The following is a 21,577-nucleotide window of genomic DNA, read 5'->3' as shown; positions in this document are numbered from 1 at the left end:
AAGCACCAAAACAGGTCAGTGAGGAGTTTAAATGGTATTATTGCTCAGATTCACGCAGCAGAGCTAAGAACAAAACTGGGGAGGAAATACTGACCGCAGTAAAGTCAACAAATTTCAGTGCATCCCGTACAAATTTAGCTATACAGTGAGACTATCTTTTCACTAGAGGTTCTGGTTGCCAGTACACTTTCAAAACTATAGACTAGTACTGTCTTCAGTGAAATCGCTCTGCTGGAATAACCTTTCATGGGGGTAAGATTAGAGGAATAAGCCTCTTAAAAATTGACACTATAAAATTGTTAAGTAAATTAGTTCTGTCATTGAGAAAATGTTGGGCCAAACAGCATGACACTCAATACAGTAAGACCAGTGTGAAAACTAAGCTCAAAGTGAAAGCTTCAGAAAGACCCGGCCACCTGTACATGAACTTCAAACGCTGGCACTTTTTCCTCACCCAGTGTTGCAAGACCACTGTTGTATATTTCTAAAGTATTGGTGAGATGCGCTGGTCTCAAGTGAAATTGCTACCTCATAGGAAGGTGTGCATAACAGGCTAAAGCAGTGCAATCTCATCCCACTTTCTTAGCAAGCTATTAAAGCCCCATCCTAGTAAGACTGCATGTTGTGAAAAGGCTGTATATTCCCAACCCCTTCAGCTCTGATTTTGTTCTGATGCTAGTTTGCCTAATTCATTTGAAAATAGGTATGGATTTACCAGCTAGGCAAAGGCAGCTCTAGCAACATTTTTGCAAGCCACTGAAGGACAGCCTGCTCCTTTTGGAGGCAGTCACTTTGGCCAAGGTCACTAGCTCCAATAACACAGATTACTGAAAATAAATCGGTAATAGCAAGTGGTGTTCACCCCTAATTGCAGATGTGGAGGGAAAATATTCCACTTTCACCTACAACTGATGAGCATGAACAAAATCTCAGCTCCCAAACCAGGCAAGCAACAGGGAATCTTGATCATACAGGACTGTGGTAGATAAGAACAACCATTTGCCTCTCTTCCCTCTTTGATTTTTGTCATATGTTGCCATAAAAGGTGCTTGAATGAGCTCAAATGTAACCACAGATCTGCACAAAAATGTTGCTGTTATCACTTCTGAGCTAAAACTGGGTTCTTCCAAATGTTTTCCCTTTTGAGGTACAATAATTGCTCTACAATTAGGCAGGAAACTGTACCACCATTATTGCTTTAAAGGAGCCAGTGTTATCAAAAAACAACACATCAGGGCCTGTCCTCACAGGAAGGAAATCATAAGTAATCAGCAGTGCTATAATCCAATTGGCTGCTGCTCCCTTTTCATGGACAGGACAGAGTGCAGAAAAATGCTTTAGGACTTTTGTTTGCGGCAAAAGGATTTTAAAAGAGCCCTGGCTGCTCTTGGCCTCCCTCTTCAGCTTTTCCAAATATTTCAGTATTTCCTCATCGGAATATTTAAAAAAGAAAAAAAAAAAAAGACATGCTTGCAGGACCCTTCCATAGAAAGGATATTTTGCAAACTGGTGCCGTGACTTGCCTGAGAGCTCCACCAGTTTACACTGGTAAATTGACCAGGAACTCTGTGCCCACTCATCCATATGTAAATACACCCACCCACACCTATGTATATACAGTCATCCAACAAGAACCATGTGAAATACTTACATCTGTGTTATGTAGTGAGAGCCAGACTGCTCTCAACGTGTTCTACGAAAGAAAACAGAAACGCTGATTTGGTTAGTAATACAGAATCTGACTGGAAAGCTCCCCTTTGAAGCTAAATTCTACAGCAGTGCTGATTTGTTCTGCATTTGCTGGCTGTGTATTTGGATATTCATAGTGAATAGCAGATGCGGTCTCCTGTTCATCCATCCAAGTTGCTCTGTGTCTTCAGATCATCTGATGATTATTTTGTTTTTTAGTAATATACACCAGTCTAGCCATGAGAGTCAAAGAGCAGTAATCCTGAAAAACTGCTGACTCTGTAGATAATGTTTGATTTGATGGCAGATGCATCATGTGTTCCCACTGCGACACAGGTGAAGAGGGATAGTCACTCCTCACTCATTATAGTATCATAGTGACACTGAGGTTACCCAGAAAAGGGAGGTTTTCACAACGCTGCTCTGAACCGTCAGCCCCACAGCATTCTGGAAAAGACAGCTTTACAGAATTGTGAAAAAGATCAATCTTCAGGGCCAGTTGTGTGAGAAAATGTCAGGATTTTAATTGAAGTAGACAAGGCAACGAATAGAACTCATTGCAGCACCAGCACCCTGAAAGTATCTGTTTGATAAAAGACACCAAATAACAATTTGAACCCCATGGAGAGTTTCGTGTCTGCTGAGAGCAATATGCAAGATCTTTTCAAAGAGATTCCTTAATGCTTTAACATTTTTGTTTAGCAGGACTGGTATCATTGAGTGAGCTTCTATTTGTTTGTTGTCCTGTTAGAATAGGACCCCGAGACTGGAGTAATGCCTGAGCCTCTTGAACCTGCAAAATGCCACTGGCACAACTCCCCACATTCTCAGCAGTGCATGCAGAATTCTACCACTGTCCATAACAAATAAGCTGCTTCTGTTGCTTCTGATGATGTAGCCAGGGAGCACAGGATGAAGCTGAGGGCAAGCAGTCCAGAAAGGGTTTCCCCTCTCCTCAGAACAGAGATGGGGATTTCTAGGTCCCAACGTCATCAGGTGGGCCCAGGCACAGGGGTGGTGGTGAAGGACAAGTGCTGGTGCAGACAAATGCAGAAAAGACTTGCGGAGGAGTGATTTAGTAGCTGTTTCTATTCAACTGAGTCTGTCCTTGGCAGAGACCTTCTGACAATGATGCATCAGGAAAGGAAATTATAAAATAATAACAATAGTAATAGGTGAATGAGCCATTTTGGAAAGTTCCAATATTTTGCTGTTTTGTGAGTTCAACTAACAAAAGGAAAATATTTGAGCCTTGAACTGAGAAAAAAGCCTGGAAAATCAGATAGCACTGGGGAGAAAGCTCACAGGTTTTTATACTTATCAGGCCACAGGAATAGAATTATTTGTCTTGTTATCTCTACCTTTCCTGCTTATTCTTAACTTTTATTATACGTGTAAGTGCCCAGTGCTTCACAGTACTCTAATACTAGTATGGTGGCAGTAAGCAAAGGGGTGCAGTCACATCACACCATCCTGCATCCCTCCATATCCTCTTAGGTTTCATCTGAGGAATCTAGATTGCTAAGAGTTCATAGACAAAAACTCCAAGAGCCAAAGTAAGAACATCCTCTTCACCAGAGTTGCAGTTTCCACATTTGGTCTGATTTTGGGGTCATCATCCTTCAGACCTTAGTGGAAGGCTTTTACTTCAACGAGCATTGTGAGTGCTGAGTTGCTTTTACATCTCAGCTTCTCTCCCTGAGATGACTTTTGTCAGTTTGGTTGTTTGGTTTAGTGGAGATGTTTTTAAATTGAAACCTCTGTGCCCAGAAGGCACATAAAACAAGAGGCTTTTAAAAGCCAGAGGATAAATAAAACACAACCTTGAATAAACAATAGGCTTTTGTCCTTATTTCCTTCCCTTCCTTAATGGATGCTGATAAACTATCTGAATTTCTCAGTGTATTAATGCCACAATGACAGTAATAGGAAACCCACAACCTCACAATTCCAATGATGTGACCAAATTATTAGCTTTTAGACAAGCAGTTGTTTCATTCAAGATGTTTTGTAGGCTACCGTGGTCTTTCCATGCTGCTCATTTCTCTACCCCATCACTGACTATGTAAGTGGCATACATTTATGAAAAAAAAAAAAGTACTGCTAGGCTCACTCTGGGCTAATATATTTTATAAAAAAAAATATCTTGTTTGACCAGGTAAGCACTTATACATTGTGCTTCTTTACCGATCTTATACTCTCTATGCTACTAGCAAATAATACTGCTTATTGTCTGGATCAAAACATTTCTTGCTCTGGAAGACTGGTTAACAGAAGTACTAATAGTTGCTCTTTTTTGTTGTTGTTTTTGCTACACAGTGCACCAATAAAGTAAAGACATACTCTTTTCAGGACCTAGGAGCATACTTCTGTGAAAAACGAGAGCTGGAGGAGCATGCCCAGGAGATATCATCTATGCTTTACATGGAATACCGTGTCAAGTATAGGCCTTGTCACTCTTCCTGTCATCAAGCACTTCAGGTCTGATTACTGTGCATAGTAATTTATATGTTTCTATTTGTTAATCATGGAAGCCTGGGAATTACTATGTGAAGGAGACTGGAATCTCTTACCTGCATCTCTGTCCCTCTCTTTTCGATTATAACTAAATGTGGATGAGGATAGAAAATTCCCCTTATCTGAGAACAGTTACAAACCTACACAAATACAGCCATGGTGCTTTCAGTTTCTGCATGCCGGGTGCAAGATCCCCTGTGCCAACAGAGCATGGCTCCAACACTAACATAGAAACTGCTGATGCTAAACAAATGCAAAAATCTGTGCTTATCTCCAGAAGAAGATAACAAGAGCCATTAATGTAGAAGCTTCTTTCAGTGTCTCACTGGCACTGTGATCAGCAAGGCATCATTTTCCATATCTGCTTTTTGTGCCTTCCATCCTGTGTCTGCCACAGTCACACCCAACCCCTCCTTTGGCAGTGCTGGAATTTTGATGTCACTGAAAATCAAGCATGTACATTAAGGCCCTGAAAAAAAAAAACTCAGCAGGGAAAATTCCCTTCAGGGTGTTCATATGTCTCCTTTTCTTTCTGCTGGAGTAGATTGTTGCTTCTATCCAGGATTTCTGCTTCTCATAGCTATCATCTGTGAGTCCACCTTCCCCATTTGTTCTCTAGACTGTATATAGGGGCAAGTCAAAACAGACTGAACACCCACCCAAACTTTTGTTTTGAAAATGTTCCAAGAGCAAGTCACACCCAATCCATTTTTCTTTCTGAAGGTCTCTAAACAAAACAGACTATGCTTGATAACATAAACACACACAGGCAGTCACACCACTGAACACAGCCAGAAAGAGGCAGCAAGCAAAACACATTTACAGAAAAATACTTCTTTGGGCAAGTCAGGACACAGCGTTCATTTTGCATGTCCATGCACTTAATTTTTATCACTTAGCAATGGGCTGCGTAATAGAAAAAATGTTTATCCTCTATATTGATCTATTTATTTCTGCTTATTTCAGGACATGCATAACTTTCATCAAAGGGTGGTGATAATTTTCCCAACCAGATTTAACTTTGCTTCAGAAACAACCAAAATATTGAAACAGGCCAATTCACAAAAAATACGTTAAAGTATTACAAAAAAAAAAAAAAAAAAAAAAAAAAAAAAGACTACACATCCAGGAATGAAAAATGAGAATTCAGAGACAAATGAAAAGCATAATAACTTGTTACGAGAGGAGCAGATGAGCATTGTACTAAGAAGCAGTAATATTTGTCCAGCCACTTGGATTTTCTGAAGAATCCATTCCTCACATATGGTAAAAAAAAAAAAAAGACATCAGACTTTACATCATGAGAAACTCAGTCTCTGAACATCCATGTGGGAATCAGGCAGGATATGGATTCAAGTATCGAAAGGAAGATAGTAGAGGTTTATTAAAATGCAAGTTTCCAGAATAAAAAGGGAAATAACACAGTTGCTGCACATGTAAGAGAGGCTCAGAAAAAGAGATCTGTAATCTAAGATGAATATATATTTCAGTTGTGAGAGCCATTCACAACTGTGAAAGTTGGATAAATATTAAACAACTGAAATGTTGAGAATGACACCTCAAAAGTCAGGAATCTTCCACCATCAATTGCTTTCTGAATTCCCATACTTCCCCTAGAAAATTAGCAGCAGACTGAGGGAAGGGGTCATTCCTGAATGTTGGGGATCCATCCAGAACCAAAAGTCTGGAGTTGGGCCCTCCCCTCTCAGTCCCACACCTTTTCTTTTTTCTCCTTGTACGTGTCCTGGACTTTGCAGGGTGCCCTCAGTTCTTCCCTGGGAGCTGATAGCCCACGGTGTGACAAGAGATCAGGTTGTTTACAAGCAAATCTGACTGAGTTTTGATGAATTCTCTCAGTTATAATGATGTGGAGAAAAATATTGTTCATAGGTTACATAAACAATTTTAATTGGCTCAGGAGCCCAAACTGTGCTTTTTTGGTTTGGCTGCCAAGGTTGCTTTCTCGCTTGCTAATTATGCTTCTCTTTAGCTTTCAGCAAAAACAGGAAATAAGACATCCATTACTTGAATGACAACTTTCAACAAGCCAACATTTCAAAATCCATTGTGTAATTTCCGACCTAGAGCCAGCTAGGAGCTAAGCGCCTTTAGAAATGTGTATCTCCTCTTACAAGAGCCTTATTGGCCCCACATGCTACCAAATAATAGCACATTATGATTATGCTTCTGAAACATGGTCCAGAGGCCTTCCCCAGTAGATAATGGGTAGAGATAAACCATGGTGTATGTCTGATGTTGATTTCCTCTGCTGCGAATGTCTTACCAGGCTCCTTCTGCTGGACCTTCAGGAGGTCTAGATTATCCAAATCTTGCACCTTGTCACAGACTTAAATGGTGGATGAAACTCTGCTCTCATACCATCACAACTTTCTAGATTTATATACCAAGCCCGCCATTTTCTGTAGATACCTTTTCTATACATCCACTCTGGTTACTGAAACTACCAGCCTCTGAAACAAAAGATTTCATGAACTCTGCAGGAGATCATGGGAACCTTTTGCTTTCCCCCTCAGGCTGGCTGGCCTCTGGCTGACACTTGTATTCATGGCGTCTCTTGTACTCTCTCCCATATAGAGTAGCAGGTTTCTTCTTCCAACAAAGACAGCTGCTAGCTCAATTTTATAAAAGCAGTAGGTATATACCCTGGTTAAATCTTTATCTACTGTTAGTGCAAAAGCTAAAGAGGAAGGGAAGACACTGGAACAGCAAGCCATGTGTCAGACAGCCATTAGCTCGCTTTAGCCATCACCAAAGTTCATTGCCTTCACAGGTCTATTCAGACTAGCTCTTCATGTTCTCAAGAGAAGTTTAGTAAAAAAGCTTTTGCAACTTGAAAGATGACCATCCAGGTTGGTGTACACTTGGTACAAATAAGATGTCTTCAAAACTGGGGTTACAGAAGCAGTTTTTCTTCTGCAATCTCTCTGACATAAACATCACGGATTTACGTAAGATATCTAAAAGTTAGACTGGCAAGGCTCCAGAAACAGGTGAAAATACAGTCTCCCTTCAGTCATATGAAAATACAATGGTCCCAAGGTACAGCACCAGCAAAACAGGGTTAGACTGAGGATTGGATGCTTTTCCTTTTTACATGTCTGTTTCTTTAGTTCTGATATTGATTTTAAGCTCTGATGAGTTTGGTTTCTTTTAAATGAGCCTTTGTTGATTTTTTTTCCTGAGATGCCCGGCCTTTTTTGGTTTCAGGGCACACTATCATATCCACCTAGAGTAGCTGCTACGTACCATTTCACAGTTTGGGTGTGGAGAAAAAGCTCTTACTCCGCTTGTTCAGACAGCTGAGCTGTAATTGGCAAAGCAAGCAATAGGTATATACCACATTGTGGGAGTGAATGAGAATGCCCTTTAAATTACCTATAAAACCCTTTGATTCAAACTGCTGATGTTGCCATGGGCAATTTGCTAAGCGTATTGATCATCTTCTGTTTAAATTAAAGTTTGATGTCCTGGAACAGGCTATTCAGCACAGAGAGCTAATGGGATGGGATGAGATAGAGGGAGTGAGAGAAACACATGCACACAGGGGAAATGGACTGTGGTCAAAGGAAAAAAAGAGGGTTATATACTGAATAGTTTCCATGGGTCAGTTAGCAATAAATATTGTGGTGATAAAAGAATCCAGCTTGGATTTTGAAGGAAGGAATTTTTGGTGTGCAAAGGAAAATGGGCAGCTTGTTAGAAACCTAAAATGAATGAAATAATTAAGAAATATTATAAATATGTGCGTACAAACTTAATGATTTCTGCCAGAAATGTATGATCTCCCAAACATTTGATGAACTGGTTTACATATGAGCCATATCATCACTAAGCCAACATGGGCAAAAGCTGATAGGCCTCAGGTAACTGTTGACCAAGAGAAAAAAAGCTCAGAGGAGATTGTCTCTAATAGCTTCCCTCTGGCCATGTGTATGTCTACCCATCTGTCTATCAACCATGCAATCATTTGAGCTCAAATAAAATTAAAACTTTAGAAGGAAGAAAAATGAGGTTTTTCATGAAGAATGATATCTGCTTTGCTGGAATAATGCCTAGCAGGACTGAGGTTTTTTTTTCCTTGAGGTAGACAAAAGGGAAAATGACTTGGAGAAAGAAGATGATTAAATATGAATCCTGATTATGTTTGTCAATAATATTTATACCATAGGAACAAGAAATCCAGGCAAGAAAAGCAAAATGCACGTTGAACTGGTCAGATAGCTACAGGATTATGAATTTTGCCCAGCTCAGCATCAATTTAATTAGTTATGGAAGCAAACAGAAATTAGTGAGACAGAGGTCTAATAAGGTGTATCGAACTAGAGAAGATCTTGAGAGAATGACAAGGAGAGACCTCTCCTTAGTGTTTAATTAGTTCGGGTTTTCTGGGGCTTCTTCTTAGTGTGCGAATGTAAATTACTTTTCAGAAGAGTAGCAAGGAGCTCTTACAAAACTTATGGATGCAGTTGTCTGTGAGCTTTGGGTGAGAACTTTGAGATTTAAGAGGAGTGTTGATCATGAGGCTGTGGTGTGGACCATCTCCAAGCAATAGAATGTTAAGGTCAAAAATATTGACAGTATCTACTGATACTGGTATCTCCTTTGGGAGCAACTAGTAACAGTTACTCCAGCAGGACTTCCTATTCAAAATCAACACAAAAATTACCCAGCTATCTCATTTCCGTATTTTCTAAACATGAATAAATTTATAGCAAAAAAAAAGGTTTAAAAGCTGTGATTAAAAATAGATGTCTCAAAATTACTTAAATTGTTTCAACATCCTAGCAATTTTTTAAAAGCTGAGGTTTAGACTTTCTGTTCCAGCTCAAGCTGAGAAAAATTGTCAAACTTCCAAATACCTTTGTTGCACAAAGCAACAGTTGTCCTTTTATTATTGATATATATGCACTTATACACAAGGAATTATACATTTGAGTTAAATATGGTGCAGCTGAGAGCATGATTAAACTCACTTTAAATTCTGAAAGTGTGGAATCAGCCTCTGGACAGGTGGCAAAGCCCTGTTACTTGTGTCTGCAGACCTGTTAAGCAAGGGACCGCTGACAGAAGAGCTGTTTTGGAAGTCTTTCTAAATGAGGATTTCTCTCCAACTCATGGCAGAAGCACAGCAGTAGGGTAGGGAATACACAACTCGTTTCTGTGGATCAAGGAGTTTTATTACTTACCCAAGAGGTATTGCAGCAGTTACTCTTAAGCTTAGGAGTATAAACCAGGACTGTACAAAAATAGAGTCAATTTTGCCTAAGCTGTCTAGGAAGTAACATGATAACCCTCAAAGCTTATTAAAGCTGAAATAGTCTTGGTAAATAGTTCTGTAACATATGTAATAACACATTCTCCTCAAGATGAACTGACAATATTGATTTTGGTAGAAAACTGTCAGATGCTCTCTCTTTTCTCCAATTTTTGCAATATGTAAATATGTTAGCCAATTATTTCTTCTAAAAAGGAAAGACTGGGAAGGTACAAACCTAGTTCAGAGCCAGCAAAGCATCCAGATAGTATTTGTTAATGGATAAGGCCATCCACCTGGCATCAATTACAGCACACCTTTGCAGCTTTAGTTTGTTATAGGGGTGGAGATCCTTTTCCTCTGTGCTGAAAGTAATTGAGGGAAATTTTAGATTTGGGCTTGCCTTGTGTATGTAAGTGAAGTGAAAGTGAAGAAGCCCTCAAGCTATATATCTACAGTCAGCAATTTAAGAATTTCTGGATAACCTTCAACTGAAGAGGAATTATTCCTGACAAGGTAGTCAAGACACTATATTTACTAGTATTTATTCATAGACATGATCTTATTTCCCCCTACTATTGGCAGAGCCTGATGTTTAGAATACAAGTGGAAAGAACTGCGATTGAGTTTCACCAGTGCAGGGTTTTGCAGAGCTTCTATGGTTTGGTTTTCACCTAACGGAAGTCACCCTTACCAAAATCATTTCTCTTCAGGATCTCATTGTCGGCAAAATCCTCTGCGTCCATCTGGGCTGGGTTGAAAAGCAACCTGAGGATCTTAAATGTAGTTAGACTACAGATCAAGATCTCAACCAGATTTGCACTATCAAAGCAGAAATGAGGATGTATATTCTATGCTCACATTTTGTTTCAACATGTAAAATCATTGTGGGAAGACTAATAATATAAAATTCAATGTCAGCGCAAGACTTGTAGCCCTAAATGTCTGTGGTTCGGTATTAGGCATGTTTCCCCACTGTACCGATGTCTCTCTACTGGATGATCCTCCTTCAGCCACAACAGGGTGTGGGTACCGCTCCTGAATCTGAAGGAACAAAAGCATAGCTATTGCTCTGCTCCAATCTCAGTAGCAGTACCTACAGACTTGATTACAACACGCTGGAGAGTTGTCGTGAACCCACAGCCCTGGGAAAAGCATGTGGAAGAAATGGCTGAAGAACAGCCAAGGAAACCCAGATACTGACATCTGAAAAGCAAAGTGTGGACTGCATATCATTGAAAGGTGGTTTTATAATCTCTGTTACATTGTATGTTGTTACAGAGTCCAAACGTCCCTTTGATATATTTTAATCATGGTTATGCTTGGTGGCAGAGAGACATCTCTCCCACTTCCAGCCAGTCCCAGGCTTTCATAAAGAGAATAGTGTAGAATGGCTTGCATTGTTGTGAAGAGAGCATTTTTGCTGTTAAATTAAGGAATTGCCTTTTGTCTGACCATAATGCTTATGTTACAGCAGCAAGCAAGCAAGCAGTCCCATACTAAATTTTATTTGGCTTGTAAAGCTACAAGAACATGAGGAGGAACAAAACTCTTGGTAGAAAAGACGTGAAGACTTGCAGCAATAGCAACGTGTCCTACTATCCTTCAGTTACAATGGAGAAGCAAAGAGGCAAGGGGGTTACCAGAGCATGAAGGGAAAGCACGGTGGAAACAAGCAGCTCAAGCTGCCGGCTACCGCACTGCACAAAGAAGTGTGGCTCTGGTACCCTGCAAGCAGTGGTGCCCAGGAAGAGCTATCGCAGGAAACCATCTGTACCGGGCAGCGAGGGAGGCACCCCACGCCGCAGAGGCTGCAGGAAGGCAGCTTTGCAGGAAGTCAGGCCAGGCCGGCTGCCTTTGCAAACATTTATTTCTCTCCCTGACAGTCTTCTCCTTGACGCTCTCCATAAATGATGCTGGGGAGGAAGTAAGTTGTCAATTGAAAATTGTCAACTATTATTAGCTGCGGAATGCAAAGTGCTTGAGTTAGGAAACCAGTGTGCAACAGATTTGCATTTATTTCCTGTAACTGTAGTTAACAGGAAATTTATTTGAAATAGAAATAATTAGAAAACCAGTGTGACCCTTTCCTGAGAAAAGTAATTTCTGTCAGCCCAAAAATTCATGCTCAGTGTTTTGTTGAATTCTAGAAAACACAAGAGGTTTGAGAGGAAGAGTGAAGAGAATAGGTTAGAAAAATAAATTAATGAACAAAGTCTGATTAAAAACTTTAAACGAGTCATGGAAAATCAGTAGTGCAGAATGCTCTTTTAGAACCATGGTAGAGAAAACAAAACCAACTCCTCCCTCCAAATTAGAATGATGTGTTTTTTGTTGCTAAATTGTAGCTGACGTCTGCTGATTTGACCAGAACCACAGGGCAGTGGGAAGAAAATACAGGGAATTGTGTTGAGATTGAGATTGAAAACTATCACATTGTTCATAATTGTTACTGAATTATTAAGGGATCTCTCCCACTTTGGAAATATTCTTCTGCCCCTGGCCGCTAATATGTAATTATTATAATTCCTATGAAGTAAAATAACTGGAAGACCTTTAGAATATTCCACGTGTCTACATTACAGACTTGGGCTGACTCAGCCATTTCAGGCAGAAGTATAAGGAGGCATGATGCCTGATCAACACAGCAATGTTGGCGAAAGCTCCTAGCACAGAATAATTTATACCAGCAGAATTGCACTTTTGCCAGCACAGCGTTTCATCCAAGAAAGGCTGGAATAAACTCTTCCAGCAGAAGCTTAAAGGTTTAAGGTACAGCTACAAAATCACGTATTTTGCTGGTAGAGTATAATAGCATGGCAAACTATTCCCCACTTAGGTCTGTCCTAAGTTTCCTACTCAGCAGGCAGCAAAGAAAACAGGAAATCAGACGTCAAGAAGGCAGTGAACAAACCTCTGAGTCTAAAAGGGAATCTTCAGAAGCTGCGATCCCTCCAGCAAACAGGAACAGCCGGTGTCTTCCTGCTGAGCTGCTGACCTGCAACAGCACTGACAGCCCTTGCAGGCCGCCAAATAGCTGCAGAAGGGGGAGAAATTGTGAAATAAGCTCAATCGGTGCCGAAATGAGGAAGGAAATGCTAAATGCTAAATGATTTAATTTTCTAAGTTCACTTTGTTCCCTACAGATAGACCTAGAATTGGAGCTGATTACAGTGCCTTGTTTTGATTAACAGACAGAAAGGGAGAGAGATCTGAGGCAGAGATATTTCTATCAGTTTCAAAGGGTTTCCACATTTTGTAATTCATTTTCGTAGTGGGGTCAGGAATTCAAAGGATGTTTATCTTTCATGCTTTATAGCTTAAAAAAAAAAAAAGATACTCAATGATGCTAGTTTATATCTAGCTTACTCTACTGACCTTACATTTCCTATACTTCAGTGGAATTATTCTGGATTTACACCAGCGTGAGTAGGTATGCTTTATGCTAAATGAATTTACAAACTTTAAGCAGTCTGTATTGAGTTGAGCATGCTGGCTCAACTTCTTTGAGAGCTAGATGAAACTTACTGGCGATAAATGATTTCAGTTGTGTTTCAGCTTTACATACTCCATCAGGTGGGTTTACTGTGTAATGCCGCCAGGATTTGGAAGTTAATGGGCCAGCTGCAGTCCCAGGTGCACCCTGGGATGCTGCTGAGATCTGGGCCCCACAGACCATCACTCCTCCTGCGGTGCCTGACAAATCTGAGCACCTCTGTACTGCTGCAGGAGATTAAAGCAACATTTCTTTTGTACTACCCAGTAATCTTTATGCTTGGCGGTAAAGTTAATGTACGGGTTTGTCATTCAACTCATTTCATGCAGGCTGCCAAAGAGCCTTCAGGGCACAGTGATGTCCTGTTACTACCAGCCTCGAGCAGATCTGAGCCAGAGATCTGGAGGTAAAAGAACTACACATCCATTTGTTTCTCAGTTTTGGAGAGGCTGCAATGGAGCAAACAATCACTGAAGAGCAAAGGCAATCACCATTGCTCCTAAATGAACCATTAAAAGCACGTAGGATTCCTGATGCCCAGTCCTGTCATGGCTACTAGAAAGCGTCTCCACCCCCTGAAGTCTCTAATTCTCTAGAACTGCAACTCTCTTGAGGCTTGGTAAAAAGGGAAAGGGGAGAAAAGTGTATTAGACAGCTCTGTCCTTTAGTGAGTGTGTTCCTTTTAAAAACGAATGAAGACAGGCTTACAGAGCCTATTAGTTGTTCCACATACACATTCATCGGGAAGGGAATTAGTTTCTGGCTAGCGCACAGCTACTGGGTGATACAAAGGAAAGACTCCTTTAATCTTCTGCGGCAGTATAGCAGTGTCCAGGCTTGTCAGAAGCTGCAGGAGAGTGATGGCCCTGGTGCTGACAGCCTTCTAATTGCGTACTAGAGGGGATCAGCAGAAAGCAGCCATAAAAGCTGTGTTTGTGCCAAAAGTGTGGCCAATGTAAAGAGAGATCCGTGGAGGAATGGAGAGGGAGAGTGCAGTGGTACTGCGGTTCTGGATGCTGTCCTAGCCCAGCAGGGCTCATGCTTCCTAGCCAGCACTTTGATGGCGCTGAGGCTACCAGCAGCTGTGGAGAGCTGCAGCAGAGAGGTCTGGCTGGAGTCAGCAGCGCTCAGAGCCGGATGGCCTGGCTGCTCTGCAATGGAGGGATCTCTCTGTCCTGGCAGTGGGACTCATGCTCACAAATTAGCTAGGAGGCAGGAGGCACAGGGCCTGCAAAGATTAGAAAGTGAATACACACCACGGTTTTGTTTGCTGGTAGTCCATTTCACTCACTCTGCGCTCCCAGTACTGCACACTGCCCTGCTGGAGTCCGGCAACATGTGTCCACCAGCACCAAATTCGCTGGCTGCTGCTTCCCCAAAAACACTGTGAAGCAGTGGCAGAGCTTCCGGAACCCTCAAGCTGGAAAACACAGGTGGCTTTCTAATACTGTTTTCACTTCCGTATTAACAGGAGATGCCAAATAATTCCACTCTGAGACCCTGTTGAAACTCACCTGAGCTAACACGTCACTTGAGGCTAGCTGATATGTATGTGACATGCATGTATTTACCACGCTTGTGTAACTCCGCTTGGTCAGCTCCAGAACTGACTAAATGGGAATAGGAAATGCGGAACTGAAACCACAGTTCAATCTGAAAATGGTCAGACCCTGTGGCTGAGGAATGAAATGCCTGATCTAAATATAAGTAAAGGCTGAAGAACTCACTGCCTGAAATGCCTGGAAGCAGAACTGGCAGGGATGGGCACCCTTATGCCAGCTGGAGCCTCTGGATAGAGGACGAAATAAGAAGAGAAACTTCATGTTGATAATTTGAGCAGGTGACATCAGTGAAGGAGACTAAAGGTCCCAAATGGCCTAAGAAACTGGATTGTAAAGCTCTCGGGAAGAGTGCACTCAGGAAGAAAATGTTTGTTGTTCTTCTTCTGGGCATGTTTCCAAAATGAGAGTGGCCTTGACTGTGCTTCCTGCGTCTCCCAGTCAGCCAGCAGCAAATCCAGGTAGAACTTCAGATGGTGACTGCAGAGAGGCAAATATCAGCATCTGGTGGTGGCGTCCAGGAGAGGTAGAAACAAACTGCCAGCAAACCTCTCAGCATTCCAGCTCTCCTCCCTTGGCACGTGCATGGCCTCTCCACAGCCTGCAGAGCTCACCCCTGTGGGGGTGCCCTTGGGACCAGGAAGGCACTTTAAGGCTGTAGTCAGTGCACAGAGCAGTGAAGGCATCCTGCAGAAGGATTCCTATGGCCATACCCTAAAGGATTGTACTAGGATTATTTCAACCCTTATGGGAAGTCACCAGGGCTCTAAGGGCCAGGCTGTGTCAGGACTGATGAATATGCTGACAAGCAGAGGAGTTTGGTGGGGCCACTGTAAACAAGAGGCACAGTGGCAGCGTGGAGAGATACCAGTTGGGCCACAACCAACTCTGTTTTCTCATTTAAATGATGCAGACTTGTGTGCACGGAGAGGAAGCCAGACAATTGGTGCCCATAGCACTTAAAGGCAGCAAATAATTTGGTCAGTGGTGGAGTGCAGCATGTTTGACTAACATCTGTGATAGCTGGAAATTTACCCATCCAATTTTCTCCTCTACCCCAGCCACAAAGGGAGATCACTCCAATTATTTTTCAGACAGAATTAAGGCTGATGTTTACCATTATCTCCCTGGTAACCTTCTTCTCATGACTATATTATGCGACATAATTGCAGAGCCGCCTCAGCTCACTGGGGCTGTTATTAAAGGCACTCTGCTTCTTTTTCCCAAGGTCAAGGTTAATAATTAGGTGGCTGGTATGCCTGCAACAGAGCTTTGTCGTGTGGAAAAGAGAAGTAACTTATAGGCTGCATCAGACATTCCCAAGTCCTAGAGGAAATTCCTGCTGAATGTTACAAGATGTGCCGAAGGTGAGCCAGTGAAGTGGGGTAAACTAGTGAATAAGAAGTGCTCCTGCACACTGGTCCACAGGTAAGGCTTGGTTAGGCTCACAGTATGAAGCACGCTAGATGACTTTCTATAGGGTACATGACAAGGTACATGATGAGATTTGAAGCAGAGCTTCAGCTTCTGAAATGAGGAGATCTACTCAGCTCCTCTACGGTACAATTTTTATTTGAGCTGGTGTAACAAGAATATACTGAGCTGTTATTCTTCTGGACCTTTTTCCAAAGATCCATGGTACTTGCACTCTAAGTCTAAGAATATTATGCAGTCCTTGAGCCATGTATTTTGGGAGTATCCATGTTCTATATGTGTTAAGGGAGATGGTGGAGCCGCTATCTCTGGAGGTGCTCAAGAAACATGTATATGTGGCTCTGAGGGATGTCACTCAGTGGGTGTAGTGGTGGGTTGGTGGTTGGTCTAGATTATCTTAGTGGTCTTTCCCAACCTTAATGATTCTGTGATTCATTGTGAAGTATGGGGTGCCAGACTTGCTCATCAGAACTGTCATCTCCCATCACATTTATTTTGGGAAGACTGACCTGTCAAACACTGAATCCCCAGAACTAATTAAAAGCAGAAATAACATTACATAGTGGAACAGCAAGACCAATGTATTCCTGGAATGATGTTAGACTTCCTGGTGTAACACCAAGGTACTACATCGATCTGGTGATCCTCAGATAATAAGAAATAGTGTATCAGCTAGACCAGTGGTAATGTTGAAAGGCTACTTTTGCTTAGAATACAGCTTGGAAAGCTGCAAAACACTAAACAATGTAATTTACAAGTCTGTATATGTCTCTGTGTGTTTTCAAATACATACACACATACAGAAATGCATAATTATATGCACATTATAAATACACACATAAATATATATATATAAACAGGGAAGCCTGAGCAGAAGTTTCTGGTTGGTCTATGACTCCCTGTGAAATTTTCTTGGGGGGCATTTCTTTCCCTGTCGCTGCTTATTTTCTAAAAGGAAAGCATTTGTTGGTCAGATTCAAAGCTTCTGCAGGTTAATATGTGTCTTTCTTCTGACATGTATGGACTTCGGATGAGGTATTTAATTCTGAAATAAAAACTATCTGTAGTGTGCTGCTGGGGTGACTTATATGCATAATAAGCACAGAGGGGAGTACTTAGCAGAGAAAAGGTGCAAATTACTCGAAAGAGCTATACTGTAGAGCAGTAGCCTTATGGAAAAAAATGACACGGTAATTGGATCTGGCTGGTGTGCAAGGCAGCAAGGGCTTGATGGGAGCAAGAGAAATCAATAACAGAAAAGAAAGGAAATGGGGAAGGGGAAACCTTTCACATTTCTGCAGTGAAGCATCCCTTCATCTGACTGCCTGTAACTTACTTTTCATCATCTGTGGTGTGACCTGCAGCCAAAGATTTCTCTCAGCTATAAACATAGGCTGGTTTTTCTTCTTTGTTGCTTGCTGGAAAAAATAAGGCACAACAGAACAACAACTTGTTACTGCTCGAACTTCTTTACACACCAGACTTCTTATCTGAAAGTCCGGACCTCACAAGCCCAGGGCAAACCTCACCCTCACTGTGGTTTTTATTGTTCTGGTGTTTTCTTCCAGTTCAAAGGAAAGGTTAAGCCGCCAAAAGAGAAGTGCGTCCTTATCCCAGAGACTTTAAAGTCCTCTGAATCACACTTTGCTAAGCCTCCAAAGACATTAAGGTTCATGTCTATGGTCATCACTCAAGAAGAGCACTTTATCTTTACTTTCACCACTTCCATCCCCAGGAAAGTTAGAAAATACGCTGGCTAGCTGGGAGAGTGATGGGAGCCTTTGCTAGGAAGAAGACCAGCACTTGTGGAGACAGGTTGTACAACAGAAATTAGTGTCTAAAAGAGAGATTTCCAGGTCCATGAAAAGGCAAAAAAACAAGAAACCCCAACATATTTTTTTTCTTTTAGTTGTGTGGTGTCTTGCATGCCCATAATATTATATATCATCAATATGGTGCACTATTGATACGACACTGATTCTCCAGTGATTTCAAACATTGTCAGAAGTAGCTGATTTCTACTGAAGCATTCTGTATTCTCCTGGGAGACCAGAGATTGGCAAATATAATTGCTCCTAACCTGTTACGCAGTGTCAACGTCATGTCAGAAAAAAAAAACAAAACAAAGCAACAGATGTCCTTTGTTTTTTGTTTTATTTTAAACGTCACCCAAGGATTTGGCATGTCAAAGCCTCAGTTCAGCAAGTGGTGGGAAGGAGATTTTCTATTTGGCAAATAGGCGAACCGAGTGGGGAATCAAGTGCGGCAGTGATTTGTCTAACGCCATATGGTGGGGCAGTGGCAGACAATAACCCAAATTACAGAAATCCGTATTCGCTTTTCTCTGCCAGCCTTTGCATTAATCATTCAACTTCAGCCATGGTCTTGACATTACTATCCCATAGAAGCTGCTAACAGAATATCTAGGCCACCGGCACTGAGATCTAATTCTCATGTCTATGCAGAGACTTAAATCCTCATAAAGTACATTTTAGGCAAAAAAAATGTTACCGGCTATGAAAGACAGCAAAGTTAATCTTCCCTATACACAAGCTTCTGTAAATGAGAGAGACCTGAAATTATTCAATATTATCCATAAGCTCTAGAGAGAATAAAGCCAGGATATACCAAAGAAGTACAAGCAGGAGCAATGATCCTGAGACTCTCTCAAATGAGCAGAGCTCCAAAACAAAGATGAAAATGCGTAGTCCAGGAAGGGATGGTTCTTTGGAAACGGGTGCATTTAGCTATTTTTTTAGATGACATCACCCATAGAAATAATACTGTTTTAGATGAAATGTTCTTATCAAAAAATATAGAGAAAAGTCTAGCCTACTTCTTCCAAGCGCTGAATGCTAAACACAGTAACACTGGTTTTGATCTCAGCTGTGCTCCAATAATTAGTCTGTAGTAGGATCTACATTAATAAAATTTAATTGAAACCAACAGTCATCCCTCATGATTTTTAATCCGTCAGCGAACACAAAAAGCTACACTAGAAAATGCTGGAAAATACAGCCTCACAGAGAAAGGGACAATGGAAAGAAAAGCCCTCACTAAAAATAGTACCAGTCTTTTTGTCCCCGTGCAGGAAATGTAGGCACCACAAATTCTAGCCCTGAATAATGCTTTGTTTTTGTGAACATTATTCAGCAGGAGGCAAAAGTAAATCAATGACCAATTCTGCTGAGGGAAGTAAACATTTACAGATGGGAAAACTGAGGCACAGAGATATTAAGGGACTTGCCCGAGATGAAAAAGAGAAGTCACTATTAGTCACTGCTCATCTGTTGCTCTGGGACACAAGATCCTTGGGTGGCATGCCAAGCCTCACTGTCCAGAGTAAGAGCCTACTAAATACAAACCCAACAAAGTATATGATTTTGATCCCCTAAGGTGTCAGAAGATGTGGCTCTTGGCTAGAAGGCTGAGGACATTCTTGCTGTTCTTTTTTTTACAGTGAATCCAGTGGAAATTGACAGCCAAGGCCAGCCCAGAAACCTGGAGGGGAGGTTCTTCAGAAATTACATTCAGGCAAGACCCAAGAGCAATTTAGCTTGGTGCTCTCCATCAGAACAGGACACTGCCTCCTGATGCACAGGGCCAAGCATCACCTGGTGCCTTTGCTGCACAGTTTATTCAAGATATCATAACTTTAATCCCCATTGCTCTTTGTTTCAGCAGATTGAGCATTGTCCCACTAAGCATGGTGGAGCAACATGTTTGTGGTTATGTATCAGGAGACTGATCGATTTATTTGCTCCTACTAGCTCTCCCCGTACTGTTTTGCCTCTCATAGGAAAGAGAGAAAACAAGAAATGACTTTGTGATCATTGTTACAACTCTTTTCACTGGGTGATAGGTGGTGTTTATGGGAATATGCAATGACACCAGCACCATCATGAGGATCACACTTAGAGAGTTGGCTTTTCTAGGAAGTTTGTTCTGTGTCTGAAGTGTGTCAACGTCTGTGTTTTCGTCCCTCACCAAAACTGGTGACTGAGGTGACCTCTTTTAGATAGACAGGGGGACAGAGGCCTTAAGATACTCATTTCCTGAACATTTTGGAAGTAAATAGAAGAGAGAGACTATGCCAAAAGAGCTGTAGTGTATGCACAACTGTGTCGTCTGAAACCAGACAATGTACCTGGCCTTATGGAATTGTTCACACTGTCCCATCAGGAGCCATTCAGAGTATGAATATCCCAATCATCAGGGAAATCGTGACTCAGAGCTTATACTTTATTAAACCTTGAGACATGGGGCTAAGAGAAATCGAGCTCACAGAAATGCTTTTACTTTTCTCCCCCAAAACGTGTTTGAAGTCCTTACGACTATTTTTGATCCACCTTTAAAGCCAATTTCTGATTTTTCTAACCAATGTAATAGATTTCCCATCAGCCAGTGTTTTTTTTCTGTCTTGCAATGGTTTAATTCTTCCATCTTCCTGAACGATTTACATCTGGCTTTTCTGAACACGGTGGAAATATACAAGAAATGAAATGTTCATTGTTCTGTCCATGAAACCTGGCGGAAGAGCGGCACTATGACGGGAACATTTGGTTATGAGAGCAGCTGTCATACTGTAACAGCTTAAAATGTGTTGGAGATAATTCTTTTGAAGAATAAGAAAGATGTGTTCTAATGACCAGTGATGGCTCTAAAGTGTTGCGAGAACTCGGTTCAAAGCCCTTGAAATGAATAACAGTCCTTCTGCTGACGTTACTAATCTTTGGATCGGGCTCATTAATGTATTTCAGATATTATAACCCCGGTGCCAAAAAGATGAAAAAATTAAAATGTACTCATAAAAATAGACATCAAATGTATTTCTGTTCTGGGAATTAATATAGAAGCTAAATGCTTCTGCTGGTGCTTTACTGCAGATCTTTTCTTACTGTTTCTGAAGGAATTAGTGGAGCGAGCGGCTCATTTCAGCCAGGGCTCTGCCTCCAACAGCCGCCGGGATCTAATGCCGCAGAGACTGGGAAAATGCTATAACCACTGTAATAGTTTTCACTCTGGCCCTGTAAATCAGCTCTTTCCGGGACATACTGTGCTGATGGAGAGGAGGGGGAGGAAGGATGGGAGTGGAAATAGAGACATTCAGGCAAGAGTTTCCCATCTTTAGCTTCCGTGTGATTCATTACGGATCAATACTGTACTCTCGAGCTTTTATAGCTCATTAACACCAAGCAGCGTCAAGATATAAATTTGTTATAGTGCTTACCGAGAACTCGGGGACATCTGGAAGCGGACACCAGTGACCGTTCACTCTGGCACACAATGAGATACAAGGGAAGCACAGTTCAGTTGACCGATTTGCTCCCTAGGTAGAAAACAGCGCTTGAGATCTCACCCAGCGCCTGATGTCCAGGCGCCGTAGCGAAACGTGCGTGGTGTGGGCATGTGCGTGTGTAGGGGATGGAGAGGACGAGGAGCAGGAGCGTGACGGCCGCTGTGCTTCGGCGTGGGGCCGGGGTGCCGACAGCTCGGAGCCGGCCGAGGTTTCCCTGAGCCCTTCGGATGCTTTCGGGTCGCGCATCTCCCCGGGCGCCCCTCACAGCGGTGCGGTGCTGCTCAGTGACGTCGCGATGCGAAAACGCA

General features: G+C 41.8%; 1 long non-coding RNA gene across 2 annotated transcripts; it reads right to left on the bottom strand.

The window, feature by feature from the left end:
• Nucleotides 5,339-21,493, bottom strand: LOC110401544. 2 transcript variants are annotated; one of them, XR_002440419.1, is made up of 4 exons: nucleotides 21,201-21,493; nucleotides 17,307-17,388; nucleotides 12,396-12,518; nucleotides 5,339-11,397 (listed from the first exon to the last, which is right to left on the bottom strand). It is a non-coding gene; the product is annotated as an uncharacterized LOC110401544 (long non-coding RNA). The 2 variants fall into 2 exon arrangements; XR_002440418.1 differs by having other exon boundaries at nucleotides 5,339-12,518.

This window comes from Numida meleagris, chromosome 6, assembly GCF_002078875.1.
Source record: "Numida meleagris isolate 19003 breed g44 Domestic line chromosome 6, NumMel1.0, whole genome shotgun sequence".
Lineage (NCBI taxonomy): Eukaryota > Metazoa > Chordata > Aves > Galliformes > Numididae > Numida > Numida meleagris.
Note: the sequence above shows the minus strand (reverse complement) of the source record. Positions and strands in the feature narration are given on the sequence as shown.